Source organism: Hyla sarda, chromosome 3 (genome assembly GCF_029499605.1).
Source record: "Hyla sarda isolate aHylSar1 chromosome 3, aHylSar1.hap1, whole genome shotgun sequence".
Lineage (NCBI taxonomy): Eukaryota > Metazoa > Chordata > Amphibia > Anura > Hylidae > Hyla > Hyla sarda.
The window spans coordinates 348,022,433-348,040,427 of record NC_079191.1 but is presented as its reverse complement, the minus strand read 5'-3'; the positions used below and the strand labels follow the sequence as shown (position 1 = coordinate 348,040,427).

Genomic DNA, 17,995 nt, shown 5'->3' with positions numbered 1-17,995 from the left:
AGTTGTAGTTTTGCAACATCTGGAGGTCCACAGGTTGAAGACCACTGCATAGGAGGTAATACTCACGTGTCCCCGCCGCACCGGACCCGTCACCGCTGCCCTGGATGTCGCTCCATCGCTGTCGCCGTGTCCCTGTCGCTCCGGAACGTCTCTGCTGCCGGCCGGGTATTCTCGCTCTCCGTCATCACGTCGTTACGCACACCGGCGCATGTACGCGACGACGTGATGACGAGGAAGGAGAGCGCCGCCCATACAGGGGATCCCGGCACGGAGCAGACACCGAGGAGGCAGGTAAGGTCTCTCCCGTTGTCCTGTAAGCACTAACCCGGCTGTTCAGTCGGGCTGTTTGGGACCGCCGCGGTGAAATCGCGGCGGTCCCGAACTGCCTGACTGAACAGCCGGGTTAGTGTTATTTTCGCTTCAGACGCGGCGGTCAGCTTTGATCGCCACGTCTGAAGGGTTAATACAGGGCATTACCGCGATCCGTGATGTCCTATATTAGCCGCGGGTCCCGGCCATTGATGGCCGCAGGGACCGCCGCGATAGGGGTGTATTCGCCGTATATGACGCACCGACTTTCCCCCCCCCCCCAGTTTTGGGGAAGAAAAAGTGCGTCTTATACGGTGAAAAATTCGGTACCCAGGAATATACTACTGCCACACCGTTTCTTCTCAGTTCATCTAAATTCCACTCCTGCACTGTCCCACTGCAGACTGATCTGTCCTCTCCTCCAGTTTCCTATGTCCTCCTCCAGGATGCAGCACCAATATCTTCACTGTGAACCTCTGTCCGGCCACTTTTTCCTTACATTTGCATAATGGATCTTTGTGTATAAGCGTAACCCAAATTGGGCTAAGTAGCAGGATTTTGATCAGCTCTTACTTTCACTGCCAAAGCTAAAGATTACAGAGACCTGGATCCCAGTGTCTATATAAGTCAGTATCAGCAGGAAGTCAACCGCTTACTGGAGAAAAAAATGTAATCCATGTGTTGTGGCTGCAGAATGACTTTGATGGTACATTGAAAGAATGCAAAGTCACTTATAATATGCCAGATATTAAGCTGTTTAACACATTTTTTTCTGTGCACTTTTTTAAGTAGCTTGGTCACATTATGATTTCTAGATCTTCCCCATCTAAAATACTTTTTTTTGTCAGTAGTATTTTTTTTTAAATGCCAAAAAAACACAACCGATAACTACATGTACATAAACAGTACAAAAAAACAAACAAAAACACAGACACACACTTGAAGCAAACAAAAATTGCTAGTGGGAGGTTTTTATTAACCCCTTAATGAACCCCGATGGCAGTTTTATGACAGCTGGCTCCATATACATTGGGTGCTGGCTTTCTGCAACTACCGGGATCAGACTTCAGTTCAATTCCAGCAGTTTAACCCTCTACATGCTTTAGTGGATTGCACCATGTAAAGAGTGAATAGACAGGGGATGCACCTCTCAAGGGTCTGATTGACGGCCAAGTGACACAATCGCGGGGTGCTGATCAGTTATTATGGCAGCCGGAGGCCTTCTGAAGACCTCTGTGTCTGACATGGGAGATCTGCTTGTACAGGTGGCTGTCCTAGAAGATCGTCGATTTCACAGTTTACTACCTCACAGTAATATAGCAGTGAACTGTATAAGCAATAAAATGATTATTTATGAACGAATGATTGCTTATAAAAAAAAAACCATATATATATATATATATAGAGGGATTTAACTGCGGTGGTAGGAGAACAAGCGGAATGTTGGTGCAAAACAAAAGGATTTATTTGTAAAAAAAAATTAAAAGCAGGAACATTATACTTCTGCATAAGGCTTTACAGCAGCGCAAATAACTCAGCACAAATAACTCCTCAGCATAGCAAACAACTCCTCAGGTTCACACTCTCCTCACCTGAGGTCTAGGAGCAGCAGACTTTAAAGGGCTACTCCGTCTATGGGAGGGGGCGTGGTGGCCATCACGCCCCCTCCCATAGACTTGCATTGAGGGGGCTGGGTGTGACGTCATGAGGGGGCGGAGCCGTGACGTCACAATACTCCATCCCCTGCACCATCCATCATCAGCCACAGAGCGATCCTCGCTCTGTGCAGCTGAAAAACAGGGGTGCTGCAGGAGAGATTGCGGGGGTCCCCAGCAGCGGGATCACCACGATCTAACATCTTATCCCCCATCCTTTTGAAAGGGGATAAGATGTTTAGTGCCGGAGTACCCCTTTAAAGGCCTCAAGAGGTTCAGTAAACCCCTTTAAAGCCTACAGCTGTTCCAGAAAAAGAGCCCATTAACCCCTTAAGGACCACGGGTTTTTCTGTTTTTGCACTTTAATTTTTTCCTCCTCACCTTTTAAAAATCATAACCCTTTCAATTTTGCACCTAAAAATCCATATTATGGCTTATTTTTTGCGCCACCAATTCTACTTTGCAGTGACGTCAGTCATTTTACCCAAAAATTTACGGCGAAAAGGAAAAAAAAATCATTGCGCAATGAAATTGGAACACCATTTTATAACTTTTGGGGGCTTCCGTTTCTACACAGTACATTTTTCGGTAAAAATGACACCTTATCTTTATTCTGTAGGTCCATACGATTAAAATGATACCCTACTTATATAGGCTTGATTTTGTCGTACTTCTGGAAAAAATCATAACTACATGCAGGAAAATGTATACGTTTAAAATTGTCATGTTCTGACCTCTATAACTTTTTTATTTTACCGCGAATTTGGCGGTATGAGGGCTCATTTTTTGTGCCGTGTTCTGAAGTTTTTAGTGGTACCATTTTTGTATTAATTGCTTTTTATTCATTTTTTCCTGATATAAAAAGTGACCAAAAATACGTTAATTTGGACTTTGGAATTTTTTTGCGCGTACGTCATTGACCGTGTGGTTTAATTAAAGATATATTTTTATAGTTCGGACACTTACACACACGGCGATACCACATATGTTTATATTCATTTTTATTTACATGTTTTTTATGGGAAAAGGGTAGTGATTTGGACTTTTATTAGGGAAAGGGTTAAATCACATTTTTTTATACTTTTTGTTACACTTTTTTTTTTTTGCAGTGTTATAGCTCCCATAGGGGGCTATAACACTGCACACACTGATCTTTTACACTGGTCACTGCAAAGCCATAGCTTTGCATTGATTAGTGTTATCGGCGGTCGTTTGCTCAAGCCTGCATCTCAGGCTTGGAGCAATCAATCGCCGAATGGACGCTCCAGAGGAAGGTATGAGGACCTCCGCTCGCGTCCTAGCTGATCGGGACACCGCATCTTCACTGCGGTGAACCCGATCAGCCCCACTGAGCAGCCGGGAAGCATTTACTTTCATTTTAGACGCGACGTTCAACTTTCAACTAAAGGGTTAATAGCGCACAGCACCGCGATCGCTGCCGCGCGCTATTATCCCGGGTCCTGGCTTCAGTTAACTAAAGCCGGGACCGACCCTGTATGACACGAGGTCACCGCATGACCCCGTGTTATATCGTGGCAGCCGGCCAAGGACGCTAATATATGTCCTTGGTTGTTAAGGGGTTAAAGCTGAATGGCAGCTATCCTAACTACGCACAGGTCAGTAGCCTACTGTTAATGACTAAAAAATGCTCTTTTTCCCCTTCGGGACTTCGGTGGCACATACATACTGCTATGTATGTGCCACCGAAGTCCCGGAGGGGGAAAAGAGCATTTTTTAGTCATTAACAGTAGGCTACTGACCTGTGCGTAGTTAGGATAGCTGCCATTCAGCTTTAACCCCTTAACAACCAAGTTATTCCTTGTTGCTCCAACTAAAAGGATTGCTGGATCGGCCTTCTTGACAACCCTGGAAGTTTACTAGTTGATACAGAAACCTACTTACCAGTTGATACAGCAATATATATATATATATATATATATATATATATATATATATATATAACGGAAGAGCAGCACAACCCAGACAGAAAAACTGTAGAAATAGCCAGGTGCAAGCAAACAGTTGGTCCAGGTCACGGACCCAAACTCCAGATGAAGCAAAAAAACTTAGTCGCAGCACTGTAAGTAAGTGAAAAAATATATAAGGTGGCTTTATTTCATACAAAAACTGTTCCTGTTTTTTTTCACTTACTTGGAGTGCTACAATTCCCATTTTTTAAACAAGAGTCTGTTTTTTTATTTATTTATTTATTTTTTTAAAGACGTATCTAGTATCACTACATGTGGAAATGTCAGAACAATTGAAATATAACATTGATCCTGCAGGGTGAACAGTGTAAACAGGAAAAAAAAAATAACAAAAGCAAGATTACTCATTTTTGATAATATGATATCCCAGACAAAAAACACTGACAGGGAGGATGACTCAAAAAAGATTGTAGCACAAAAAAGTATGTAAGGCCACTTTAAAATTGTACTGGAAAGTGTAACATTGATTTTAAAACATGGTCCGACTTCAACTAATTTTACATACTAAAACACATTTTGGGGAGAAGTTAATAATAATCATAAATATTTATTGTTGCTACCTCAAGTCTTGGGTGTACAATAAACACATACTGTATGTCCAGCATCTGGCTCAGTGAACCCAGCCTTAAAGGGGTACTCCGGTGCTTACACATCTTATCCCCTATCCAAAGGATAGGGGATAAGATGCCTGATCACAGGAGTCCCGCAGCTGGGGACGCCCGTGATCATGCACGCGGCACCCCGTTTGTAATCAGTCCCCGGAGCGCGTTCGCTCCGGGTCTGATTACGGTCGAGCACAGGGCCGGCGGTGTGTGACGTCACGCCTCCGCCCCTGTGTGACGTCACGCTCCGCCCCTCAATGCAAGTCTAGAAGTAGGCCCCAGAAGAAGTAGAGCTGCTGACATCATCTCTGGTTCCTGCTCCGGTGTCTGAGCATTCCGGAAGTCGAAGTGCCACCGAAGGGGCAGAGTCACATGAGGACGCTGCATCTCGGACCATGTCGGCTGACGTCATCATCGCGGGGCCATCATCTTTTGACGTCATCGTGGGAGCCCCGGAAGTCAGAAGATCCCCGGAACAGCCGCGCCGGTCTCTGAGGAGTGCGAGCTGGACGAAAAGGAAGAGTTACTCGCCGAAGGTCACCAGCGGAAGCTGGGCATCCAGCAAGAAGACTCCTGTCCCGCCCACCCGCTTATCAAGAGCCGGTTCGCCAAGAAGAAAAGAAGAATCAGGCCCTGCAGCTTTGGTGAGGGCATCCTCCGGTGAGTATGATATCGCTCATTTTCCTTGTAACAGGGAGTTTGCTGGGTGTTCAGGTGAGACACCAGGGCAGAGCATACTTGCTGGCATGGCGGCCTTCTTTAATATGATGGCTGCCTTGCCGGCAAGGGAGCAGTTAATACCCCTCCTCTCCCCCGCCTGTGACTCCCAGCACTGCTTGGCCCCTCATCCCAGCACGTAGTTAATGCTGTTACCTCGGCAGCCCCTGCTAGATCCGTTGGCACTGCTATACTTCCAGTTAGCTCTCTCCAGAACACAGAAGGTGCTTCAGTAGATCTGCATTCTCGCCCCTCCTCATCTGTGCCAGGTGTATGCATGAAGGAAGCAATTACATGTGAGCTATCACCTCTGGACTTCCATTTATCTGTTAGCCCTAAGGAGAAGATCTGGAGGGGAGAGTATGTTGATATGTTCTCCTTGTTACCATCAGTGAGGGAGCATGTTAAAAGCACAGAGAATAAAAAAGAGGATAAGGAGGATAACAAAAAGAAGGCACAGCCAATTAGGTCGTTTAATAATTGGGTGCAAGCTTTTTGTATATTTGCTGCTGTCATGGGTGAAAAGAAGCCAAACTTGTGCTCTGCATTGTTCCAGCACATGGACACTATTTTAGAAGCTTGCAGAAATTTTGTTGGTGTAGCTTGGATAGGCTATGATGAAATGTTTCGCCAAAAAATAACAGTACACCCACGCATAAAATGGGGTCAAAAAGATGTGCGGTTATGGTTAAACCTTATGTTGCCACAAAGATCTCGCAGCTTGCCTTCCTCCGGTCATGGCTCCTTTCGCAAAGGCGTATGTTTTGCCTTCAATGAAAGCCAGTACAGGTGGCAGGCCAGCTGCATATATTGCGACAAATGTTCTCACTGTGGGGGAAATCACCCAGTGATCAAATGTTTCAAGAAAATCAATTTGTCTACCCAGAATCTCCCTTCCAGTAGGGAGGCGCTTTCCCGAAGCTTGGACTCAGGTGAATCTCAAAAACATGTTACCATTTCTAAGCAGGTTTCCAGGCTCTCAGAGAGCTAATCTTTTGATAGAAGGATTTTCCATTGGTTTCTTTGTACCTGAATTTTCTGGTGAGGGACGTATCTGGGTAGACAACCTGAGGTCAGTTGCGCAACATGCGGACATTGTGAGGGAAAAAATAAAGAAGGAAGTAGAGGAAGGTAGAGTAGAAGGCCCTTTTGATTCACCTCCTTTCAGTAATTTTAGGTTATCACCTTTGGGTATTGTACCCAAGAAGGAACCAAGAGCATTCAGATTAATTCACCACTTGTCTTATCCTTTAAAATCATCACTCAATGACGCTGTAAATGTTGACAATTTCCCCGTAGAATATGCATCATTTGACTACGCCTTGGCCAAACTGCGCAAATTAGGCCAGGGAGCTTTAATGGCCAAGGTGGACATCAAATCTGCTTTTAGGTTACTACCGGTAAGGGAGACAGGTAATAATTCCCTGGGTTTTCATTTTGACAAAAACATTTATTTTGACAAGGCTCTCCCAAAGGGTTTCACACTTTATTGCTATTTTGAGGCATTTGCGTCCTTTTTAGAGTGGTCTGTTAATCAGCTTTGCCCGGTTGGTGATATAATACACTACCTGGATGATTTTCTGTTTCTAGGTCAGGATGGTAGGGATGATATTCACAAATTGTTTAAGGCCTTTACGGAAATATGTTGCATGTTTGGTGTTCCTTTAGCTAGTGAAAAGACTGTTTTTCCTTGTCAGAAGTTGACATTTTTAGGTATTAATATTGATTCATTTTACATGTTGTTCTCTTTACCTCAGGAAAAAATAGCTGCCATGCTAAGTAGTATAAATGGTTTAATGGTTAAGAAAAAAGTTACCCTCAGGGAGTTGCAAAGGCTGTTGGGTTTGTTAGTTTTTGTGGCCAGAGTTATTCCAATGGGCAGAGTACTTTCAAAAAGATTATATTTGGCTAGTAGAGGTATTAGGTCTCCTAAGAGTCACATTAGACTTGACAGAGCCCTTAAGGATGATCTGTCTCTATGGGCTGAATTCCTAGTGAACTTTATTGGTACATCAGTCTGGCAGTCAGACTTTACATTATTATCTGAATTAGGGATTTTTACAGATGCCGCTGGCTCTTTTGGATTTGGAGCTTATTTTAAGGGCCAATGGTCAGCTGAACCATGGCCGGTGTCTTGGATTGAGTCAGGCTTGACAGCCAACATAGTTTTGTTAGAGTTTTTCCTGTTGTAGTTTCTTTAGTTGTTTGGGGGCACTCACTTAGAGATAAGAGGATTATTGTGCATACTGATAACAAAGTAGTAGCTTTTGCTATTAATTGTTTATCTGCAAAATCCGACCCAGTCATCAAAGTACTCCGACACTTAGTTTTATTGTGTTTACGTTTAAATATCTGGCTTAAGGCTACTTATATTAAAGGCACTGTTAATTGTATAGCTGACTCTCTTTCACGGGGACAGTTCCACAGGTTCCATCAACTATGGCCGGAAGCAGCCAGGGAAGGTATACCGTGTCCACCCCACTCATGGGATCTTGTGTGGGATCAACAGTATGCAAGAAAGTCAATTTCAGACAAAACATACGCTGAATACTGTAAGTTTTGGTCAGAATGGTGCTCCTTTTGCACAGGAAAAGGTTATTCACATTCAAATTCAGACATTAATTGTGCCCTACAATTCCTCTGCACATTGCTGGTCAAAAAATGGTCCCCCAGTTATGTGGCTAGCTTTCTGGTGGGGATATCCTTTTTTCAGAAATGGATGGGGATAAGGCATATTCATTCATTCTATCAAGTGAAACAAGTAATGAAAGGTTACCGTAGTAGTAGGGCTTGCAAGGATCTGAGACCACCTATAGTCTTCTCCATCCTTGTAAAGTTGTCAAAGGCTTGCCTGGTAGTTTGCTCAGATAGTTCTGTTTCAAACAGCCTTTGTTCTGGCCTTCTTAAGGGCATTGAGAGTGGGAGAATTTACAGCGACAACAGACATGCAGCTTCTCCATTAGCACTAGAGGACATTTCTGTTTCTTCCTCTAGTTTGATTATCAACATTAAAGGGTCTAAGACAGACCCTTTGTTGCCCATCTTCCGCCTTCCTAATAACAATTTATGTCCAGTCAAACGTATTGAGAAGTATCTGGCCATTCGCCCAGCCGGCTCTCCGCAATTATTTATACATAGGGATAGTTCAGTACTTACCACCTTTCAATTCAAATATATTTTAACCTCCCTGGCGGTATGATTCTGTCTGGAAATTTGTACCAAAAATGGTAACATTTTTTGCACTGAATTTCACATCTCGCCCGTCACATTCCCCCTCCCTTGTCACATCCCCCCCGTCACATTCTCCCCCCTCCTTGTCACATTCTTCCCCCCGTCACATTCTCCCCCCTCCTTGTCACATTCTTCCCCCCTTGTCACATTCTTCCCCCCTCTGTCACATTCCCCCCCTTGTCACATCCCCCCCCCCTTCATGTCACATTCCCCTCCCCCCTGTCACATTCCCCCCCTGTCACATCCCCCCCCTTGTCACATTCCCCCCTCTGTCACATTCCCCCCCCCCCCCCTTGTCACATTCCCCCCCCCCCCCTTGTTACATTCCCCCCTGTGTCACATTCCCCCCTCTGTCACCTTGTCCTGCAGCAGAATACACTGGGTTTGCCGGGCAGATTTCAAACCTAGTGTATTTGCTGCAGAACAAGCCCTTTACCCTTCAGCCAATCACAGGCTTTACACCACTGCGGCCTGTGATTGGCTGAAAAGTGAAAGGTCCTAGAAGATGAATAGTGATGAGAGCAGGGACCAGAGCGCACGGAGGGGAACGACATCTTCAGGGACCGGGACTAGGTGAGCAAAAGTTTTTTTTATTTTACTCCTTTTTCCTTTTACACTTAGCTCAGTGTTTTTCTACCAGGGAGCCTCCAGCTGTTGGGAAACTACTACTCCCAGCATGCCCGGACAGCCTTTGGCTGTTCGGGCATGCTGAGAGTTGTAGTTTTGCAACAGCTGGAGGCCCCCTGGTAGGGAAACACTGACTTTTAGTATTTTTCTTTACCTGCTCTGGCCGGCCCCCGCAACGGGAGCCGACCAGAGCAGATAATCGAATGTTTTCCCGGGGGGCCGCATCGCTATATCGCATTGCTTTTGCGATATATTGTGCAGCCCGGCCGGCAACTCTGCAATTCTACCCCGAGCGTGACAGGTTACTGATCCTGGCAGGGAAAATTAACCCCGAGTCACGCTAGGGATTACCGCTCAGGAGGTTAAATAACTGTGCAAGTCATTTGGGCATGGGTGATACAGGTGTTAGCCCCCATTCTTTCAGAATGGGGGCGGCAACAGAAGCCTCATTGGCTGGGCTCTCTTTGGATGGCATAAAAAAATTGGGCAGATGGCAATCTGACAGATACAAAATTTACCGTATTTTTCGCCGTATAAGATGCACTTTTTCTTCCCCAAAACTGGGGGGGGGGAAGTTGGTGCGTCTTATACAGCGAATACACACACCTATCGCGGTGGTCCCATCAATGGCCGGGACCCGCGGCTAATACAGGACATCACCGATCGTGTATTAACCCTTCAGACACGGCGATCAAAGCTGACCTCCGCGTCTGAAGGGAAAGTGACACTAACCCGGCTGCTCAGTCGGGCTGTTCGGGACCGCCTCGGTGAAATCGCGGCGTCCCCAACAGCTTACAGGACCTTACCTGTCTCGGTGTCTGCTCCGGGATCCCCTGCTTGGCGGCCACTCTCCTTCAACGTCATCACGTCGTCGCGCACGCCGTTCTGTCATCCAATAGGAGCAGCGTGCGTAACGACGTGATGACGGTGACGGATAGCGTGGATCCCGGGGAAGAAGATGTCCGGAGAGTCGGGGACACCGTGGGGACACGGCGACCGCGATGGAGCGACATCCAGGGGAGCGGTGACGGGTCCGGAGCGGCGGGGACATATGAATACTACCTCCTATCCAGTGGTCTTCAACCTGCGGACCTCCAGATGTTGCAAAACTACAACTCCCAGCATGCCCCGACAGCCAACGGCTGTCCGGACATGCTGGGCGTTGTAGTTTTGCAACATCTGGAGGTAGGCAGGTTGAAGACCACTGTTGGGTTCAGAATCTTTATTTTTTTTAGATTTTGCACCTATAAATTGGGTGCGTCTTATACGCCGGTGCGCCTTATAGGGCGATATGGTACATTCGCCCCGAGCTGTTAATTGATTAAATGGTCACTGTCACCAACTTTATTTTTTGATATGTTGTAGTACTTATGTACTACAACATATCTCTAATATACTTTTATTTTTATTTTTTTCATTAAAAAGGTTTAATTTACATTTAAAAACCGGCCACTGAAAAAGGACTGATTTTGGAGTGGCAATCAGTCCTTTGTCAGTTAGGCTGCACTCGCTCCCTGCCTGTCAATCAGACACTGGGAGGCCACTCCTCCCGCACATCGCCGCCGCCTTGTTGCCGCCGCTGTCCCTACACGCCCGCTGCTGGACTCTGCTGTAACTGCAAGTGTAATGAGGGAACGGGGTATGCAGGGCGGGGGGGGGGGGGGAGGATTGAACGGGCTAGTGCCGTAGCGGTGGGGGGGGGGGGGGGGGGGATGAGCGGGCTAGCAAAAAAAAAAAATAGGATGGTGGGAGCTACCCTTTAACAATTGTTCTTTTTACAGATGAGTCAACCACAATTGTTTGGATTTTGGGTCACTCCTTCATCCACTGGGCCAGGAGACACGCTGCAGGCAGACCGTATGGTTTAAATCTAAGTTTCCCGGTCAACAAGGTCTGTGTCTTCTGGGGTGGCATGCGGGATCTATGCTGGTCAGATTTATTTGATTTCTGCCTGAGTAAAGCGGCCATATGGCCATGCCCAGATGTGTTGGTTTTACATGTAGGTGGGAACGATGTAGGTAGAATGAACACATCCCTATTGTTTCAAAACTTTAAACAGACTATTTTTACTATTATTGACATTTTTCCCTCAACTAAAGTGGTGTTTTCAGAATCCGCAAGCACTTGAACAGGAGCATGGAGATATTCATGAGATCAGTTTTTGGGTTTTCACACAGACACGTAGACCTGGAAGGCTTTATACCATGCTGTTGTCGCTGCACATACAGAGCCAACAATGTTCATCTGTCCAACATAGGGGTTGATATTGTTTATATTGGGCTTAAGAACATTATTGACAAGGCCACGGTTGTGGGGTAGGCATGCCTGTATTCAGGCAAGCGTTTGAGGGTGTCACCCAGAGGTTCTGGGTGGACAGCTGTGTTGTTGGAGCAAGTATACACTGGTGGTTATAGGTTTTATTATTATGGTTTTAAAATGGTTATTTATTTATTGGTTATTTATTAATACATTTATTTACCCTCAATAAATTGCCGTGGCCTTTAACCCCCACCAGTTGAGCAGTTGTTATGTCTTTATTTAAAGGTTTTAGGGGGGAGGGGTATGATGGTCCACATCCCATGTTAGGGCCCAGGAAGGTAATGGAGGGGCCACATGGGACGGGCCACCCTCCCCTCACCTGGGATTTTGGTTTGTTACTACTTTGTATAAGGTATGTAGGTTTTAGGACATGAAGGAGCTAATACAATTACTAACCTGGGTGCTGAGCTTTTCTTATAGGGCTGGCAGTGTTGCTGGGCAGATCGGGATCAGATCCTGATTGGCTGGTTCCAGCCACGGCGGGAAGGATGAAAGTCTATTTAAGAAGCTGCTGGACTGAGCGGGCTGCTAGTCTGAAGAAACACCTGTGGAAGATATATCGTGCACGTCCCTCCCTCCCTGTCACGTCTGTTTAAGAGGGTGTCACCTATTCAGGTGGATCTATATAAATATATATATATATATATATATATATATATATATATTTATTTATTTGGTTTACCTAAGGGGGTGTCACCCAGAGTTTCTGGGTGGACAGCTGTGTTGTTGGAGTGAATATACACTGGTGGTTATAGGATTTATTATTATGGTTTTAAAATGGTTATTTATTGGTTATTTATTAATACATTTATTTACCCTCAATAAACGTCCGTGGCCTTTAAACCCCAGTAGTTGTTATGTCTTTATTTAAAGGTTTTAGGGGGGGGAGGGGTATGGTGGTGGTCCACATCCCATGCGTTCCTCCGTCCGGTATCTAACCATCAGGCGTCCAACTTCAGATGCCGGATGATTGTGAACTGTTCCATTAGAATATAAATAGGATCAGTTCTATCATCGGTGCATGCAAGAGGGAAACACTGCCGGACAACTAATATAAGAAAAGGCTCTGGGTGCACGGCATAAACTGGCACAAGAAGGCATGTATATTATACATATGCAAAAAGAAAATATATACTATGTGGTATACATGTTTTTGTTCTAGCCCACTGAAAAGGAAAGTACAGCAAACAATGGTATCTGTTGGGTCTATAGGACCCTATGGATACATTTGGCCTTTGTGAAGTCTTTCCAAGACTGACACTAAACCGACATTAAAACACAGTGCCAATGTAGCACTAGCGATATAAAAATGCCTGCTGCTTTTTCCTGGATACAGCTGTTAGAAGAAAAAGAAGCTAGAAATCTAACTAGTGGGCATATGAGGAAAAGCCATATATACACTATATATATATATATATATACACACACACACACACACACACACACACACACACACACACACCACATATACTCGAGTATAAGCCGAGTTTTTCAGCACGATTTTTCGTGCTGAAAACGCAACCCTCGGCTTACACTCGAGTGAACTTTCCGCCTGTCAATCCTTTCAGTGGTCTTCAACCTGCGGACTTCCAGATGTTGCAAAACTACAACTCCTAGCATGCCCGGACAGCCATCGGCTGTCCGGGCATGCTAGGAGTTTTAGTTTTGAAACATCTGGAGGTCCGCAGCTTGAAGACCACTGCCGGGCCTTCGCCATCATTCAGACCCCCCCCCCCCTTTAGTTTTCTACTCACCTCCCCTCGGTGGGAAGGAAGGGTGAGCTGATCCGGGCCATCTATGCTGCAGGGACCGTCTCGTGTGGAGGGTTAGTCATTCCGGGCTGTTCATCTTCACCGTGGGGCCCTCTTCACCGCTCCGGGCCCGGCCCAGGACTAGTGATGTTGCCTTGACGACGACGCACAGGGACGTTCATGGGGGGGATGATGACATGGGGGGATGATGTATTTCCCACCCTAGGCTTATAGTCGAGTCAATAACTTTTCCTGGGTTTTTGGGGTAAAATTAGGGGCCTTGGCTTATATTCGGGTTGGCTTATACTCGAGTATATACGGTATATAAAATTATTATATATATTTTTTAAGCTAGAATTACAAAACTGCGTTGTATGTTCAGTTCTGTAGTTCTGTCTACAATTTGTTAACAGAAAACAAGTGACTACCTAGGTGGAAGCAAAAACATTTTTGGCAGCACTGCATATAATAAAAACCTAGAGTACCATCCACGCGTCATAACACCGCCTATAGTTAATATTACCGTATTTGATGACCTAATTAGCTGGAGATAATAATCTGACTCCATGCATTCTATTGATTTCAGCATATGGACCTTGAGCAAAGGAGTTAATTGTGGGAAAACATTCATAATAAAGTTTCCTATTGAACAAACAATGACTAAATCCACACAGGGAATAGCTAGTTATTCAGTTCACACAGCCGTTTAATACTTTACATCACATTAGAAAATATATTTTCACTCTTGGCTCACAGGATCTAGCATTTTATTTATATGTAGAACAAATTCCCAGAACAGGAAAAGATATCCAGCTCCCAGAGAAAAAATTATATAAAAACGTCCAAACTTTAATTAATCCATTTAACAACAAAAAACACCCAGTGGATTTAAATCACAACACTGACGCGCTTCGGACCGGTAGGTCCTTAATCATGGCACGATTAAGGACCTACCGGTCCGAAACGCGTCGGTGTTGTGATTTTAATTCACTGGGTGTTTTTTGTTGTTCCCTGCAATGCCTATTTTTAAATGTATTAATTAAAGTTTGGACATTTAATATAATTTCTTCTCTGGGAGCTGGATATCTTTTCCTGTTCTGGGATTTTGTTCTACATTTGAACTACACCAAGGAACGGCTTGGCATCATCCTGGCTTTCAGATAAACGTACTGAGTGCTCAAAATCTACACAAGCGGTGAGCTGGCTACATTTTTTTCTTATGACTGTGTTCACATTTTATTTATATACAGAGTCTGAAAGAAACTGGTTTTGTAGAGATTTTTTTTTAAATCTAACTGTGTTCAATAGAAAAAATAAATACTTACTCTGCTTGTTCTGCTGCCGCTGTCTCAGTTTCAGACTATGCTGTGCTGCGCTTCCTTGTGTCATTCAGTCGCTGATGCAGGACACCACTGTGACCGCTGTTTGGCTGAACTGGAAGGTCCTTATGGCCTGATCATGGTTAGATAGAAAAGATATCGCTGGAAAACCCTTTTCATTTTGCAGTTACTCAGGATCCGGTCTGAAAGCTAGCAAAACCTTTATTTTCAGAATTCATGTTAAAAGTGTACCTGTACCCAAAAAAAAAATAGAGACTTGTAAAAAGTTTTGATCGGTCGGGGTCTGAGTGTTCAGACCCTAACCTATTGTCAGAACAAGCAGGGAGAAAAGTGCAGCTGATCGAAACAATCCCAAAGACTTATATTGTAAATTTGTCTTGCTTTGTGCGCCCTTCTTCCAGCCAGATCAAAACTTTTGACACGTCTCTACAACATGTCAAAAGTCTTTTAAAGTGACAGTGCCCATTTTACACTGGTAAATTCTTCCCTATACGTCATGTACTGTTTGAAAATCCCTAATAAGAGTAAACTAGTGGGTGTAATTTGACTCCCGTACAGTACAATTGACTATAGGAAAGTTCACGCTGTATTCTAAAGAATGCTTGACAAAAAAAAAAATGGAGGATGCCATGTCACTCTTGACTGAAATAGCTTAAAGGGGTACTCCACTGGCCAGTGTTCGGAAGTAAATGTTCTGATAGCTGTTTTCACGCTGCGGGGGTCGGACACTCCCCTTTCGACATCGCGGCCATGCCTCCTCAATGCAAGTCTATGGGAGGGGGCGTGACGGCCGTCACGCCCCCTCCCATAGACTTGCTTTGAGGGGGCTTGGCCGTGATGTCACGAGGGGTATGGCCGACCCCCGCAGCGCAAAAACAGCATTCAGAACTTTACTTCCGAACATTGGCCAAGGGAGTACCCCTTTATGTAGAAAATAAGGATTTGGGGCTCATTTTTACTGGATATATTTTAATGAAAGAGGATCAAACTAGAACACATAGAATTACATATCCAAGTGCAAGAAACTTGTGTGACCCGGCTAAGCTTGGATTTGTGTCATTCATAGACAACAAATCTTCAGTGTAGTTTGACTTGTGCTACATTTTCCTCGCACATCTCTTTTGGCGTCTATTCAGACATAGATTTAATGCATCCAATAACCATGTCTGCCTCTGAAAGAAGTTACGGTAAATGTATCAGAGCAGAAAAAATGAATTATGTCTTATTCAGTCTATTAGACATACTTTGGGGCTTGTCTACAATTTTAAACCCACGTATTCCTGACATAGCCTTCAGTGTTGTTTTAGGATCAGGTAGAGTAACAACTCCTGAACACATTTTCTCATGGAATGTTAAGGAAATTATCTGACCCCAAATCAGTAGCAAGTTGCCAAGTTTGATCTGGATCATTACCCTTTTTCTTCCGAGGCCTAAGACGGCAGGGAAAAAAGAGAAAAGAGTAAAGAAAGCAAAGCTATAATTCTACAGCCAGACAGTTATGTCTGTCTAGCACCTATACTGGTTCTAAACAAAAGACCTGTAACAACTCACATATTGTTGGTTGTCACAACGCATATAATACGTTTGTGGTTTTAACCCTGTCATCACACATTTTGGATATGATAGATGTATTCCTTTCTATACTGCAACAAATAGTGTGACGGGATTTTCATAATGTGCTATAGAAATTGTTACTAAACCATGTCTGGTGACCTCCATTTATGTAGAGAAATATTGGGTTCTTATATTCTTAAAGGGTACCTCTCATCAAAAAAACTTTTGATATATTATGGATTAATGTATGCAGAATAACTTTACAATAGCATGTTATTAACCCCTTCAGGACCAAGCCCATTTTGGCCTTAAGGACCAGAGCGTTTTTTGCACATCTGACCACTGTCACTTTAAACATTAATAACTCTGGAATGCTTTTAGTTATCATTCTGATTCTGAGATTGTTTTTTCGTGACATATTCTACTTTAACATGGTGGTAAATTTTTGTGGTAACTTGCATCCTTTCCTTGTGAAAAATCCTAAAATTTGATGAAAAATTTGAAAATTTTGCATTTTTCTAACTTTGAAGCTCTCTGCTTGTAAGGAAAATGTATATTACAAATAAAAAAAATTTTTATTCACATATACAATATGTCTACTTTATGTCTGCATCATAAAATTGACATGTTTTTACTTTTGGAAGACACCAGAGGGCTTCAAAGTTCAGCAGCAATTTTCCAATTTTTCACAAAATTTTCAAACTCACAATTTTTCAGGGACCAGTTCAGGTTTGAAGTGGATTTGAAGGGTCTTCTTATTAGAAATACCCCACAAAAGACCCCATTATAAAAACTGCACCCCCCAAAGTATTCAAAATGACATTCAGTCATCATTTTAACCCTTTAGGTGTTTCACAGGAATAGAAGCAAAGTGAAGGAGAAAATTCACAATCTTCATTTTTTACACTCGCATGTTCTTGTAGACCCAATTTTTAAATTTTTACAAGGGGTAAAAGGAGAAAATGTATACTTATATTTGTAGCCCAATTTCTCTCGAGTAAGCACATACCTCATATGTCTATGTAAAGTGTTCGGCGGGCGCAGTAGAGGGCTCAGAAGGGAAAGAGCGACAAGGGGATTTTGGAGAGTACGTTTTTCTGAAATGGTTTTTGGGGGCATGTTGCATTTAGGAAGCCCTTATGGTGCCAGAACAGCAAAAAACCCTCACATGGCATACCATTTTGGAAACTAGACCCCTTGAGGTACGTAACAAGGAATAAAGTGAGCCTTAATACCCCACAGGTGTTTCACGAGTTTTGCATATGTAAAAAAAATTTATATTTTTTCACTAAAATGTGTGTTTCCCCCCAAATTTCACATTTTTCCAAGGGTCAATAGCAGGAAATACCCCCCAATATTTGTAACCCCTTCTCTTCTGAGTATGGAGGTACCCCATAAGTTGACCTGAAGTGCACTATGGGTGAACTACAATGCTCAAAAGAGAAGGAGTCATATTTGGCTTTTTGAGAGCAAATTTTGCTCGGGGGGCATGTCGCATTTAGGAAGCCCCTATGGTGCCAGAACAGCAAAAAATACCCACATGGCATACCATTTTGGAAACTAGACCCCTTGAGGAATGTAATAAGGAATAAAGTGAGCCTTATTACCCCACAGGTGTTTCATGACTTTTGCATATGTAAAAAAAAAAAAAAAAATTTCCACTAAAATGTGTGTTTCCCCCCTAATTTCACCTTTTTGCAAGGGTTAATAGCAGAAAATACCCCCCAAAATTTGTAACCCCATCTCTTCTGAGTATGGAGGTACCCCATAAGTTGACCTGAAGTGCACTATGGGCGAACTACAATGCTCAGAAGAGAAGGAGTCAGATTTGGCTTTTTGAGAGCAAATTTTGCTCGGGGAGCATGTCGCATTTAGGAAGCCCCTAAGGTGCCAGAACAGCAA

General features: G+C 43.9%; 1 protein-coding gene across 1 annotated transcript in view; it reads right to left on the bottom strand.

The window, feature by feature from the left end:
- RMDN2 (regulator of microtubule dynamics 2) overlaps positions 1–14,769 on the bottom strand; it is a 211,024-nt gene extending 196,255 nt beyond the window's left edge. Inside the window, exon 1 of the mRNA XM_056567519.1 lies at positions 14,525–14,769. The gene's annotated coding sequence lies outside the window, so the exon portion shown is untranslated. The remainder of the gene's footprint in view (positions 1–14,524) is intronic.
- Positions 14,770–17,995: the final 3,226 nt, after the last annotated feature.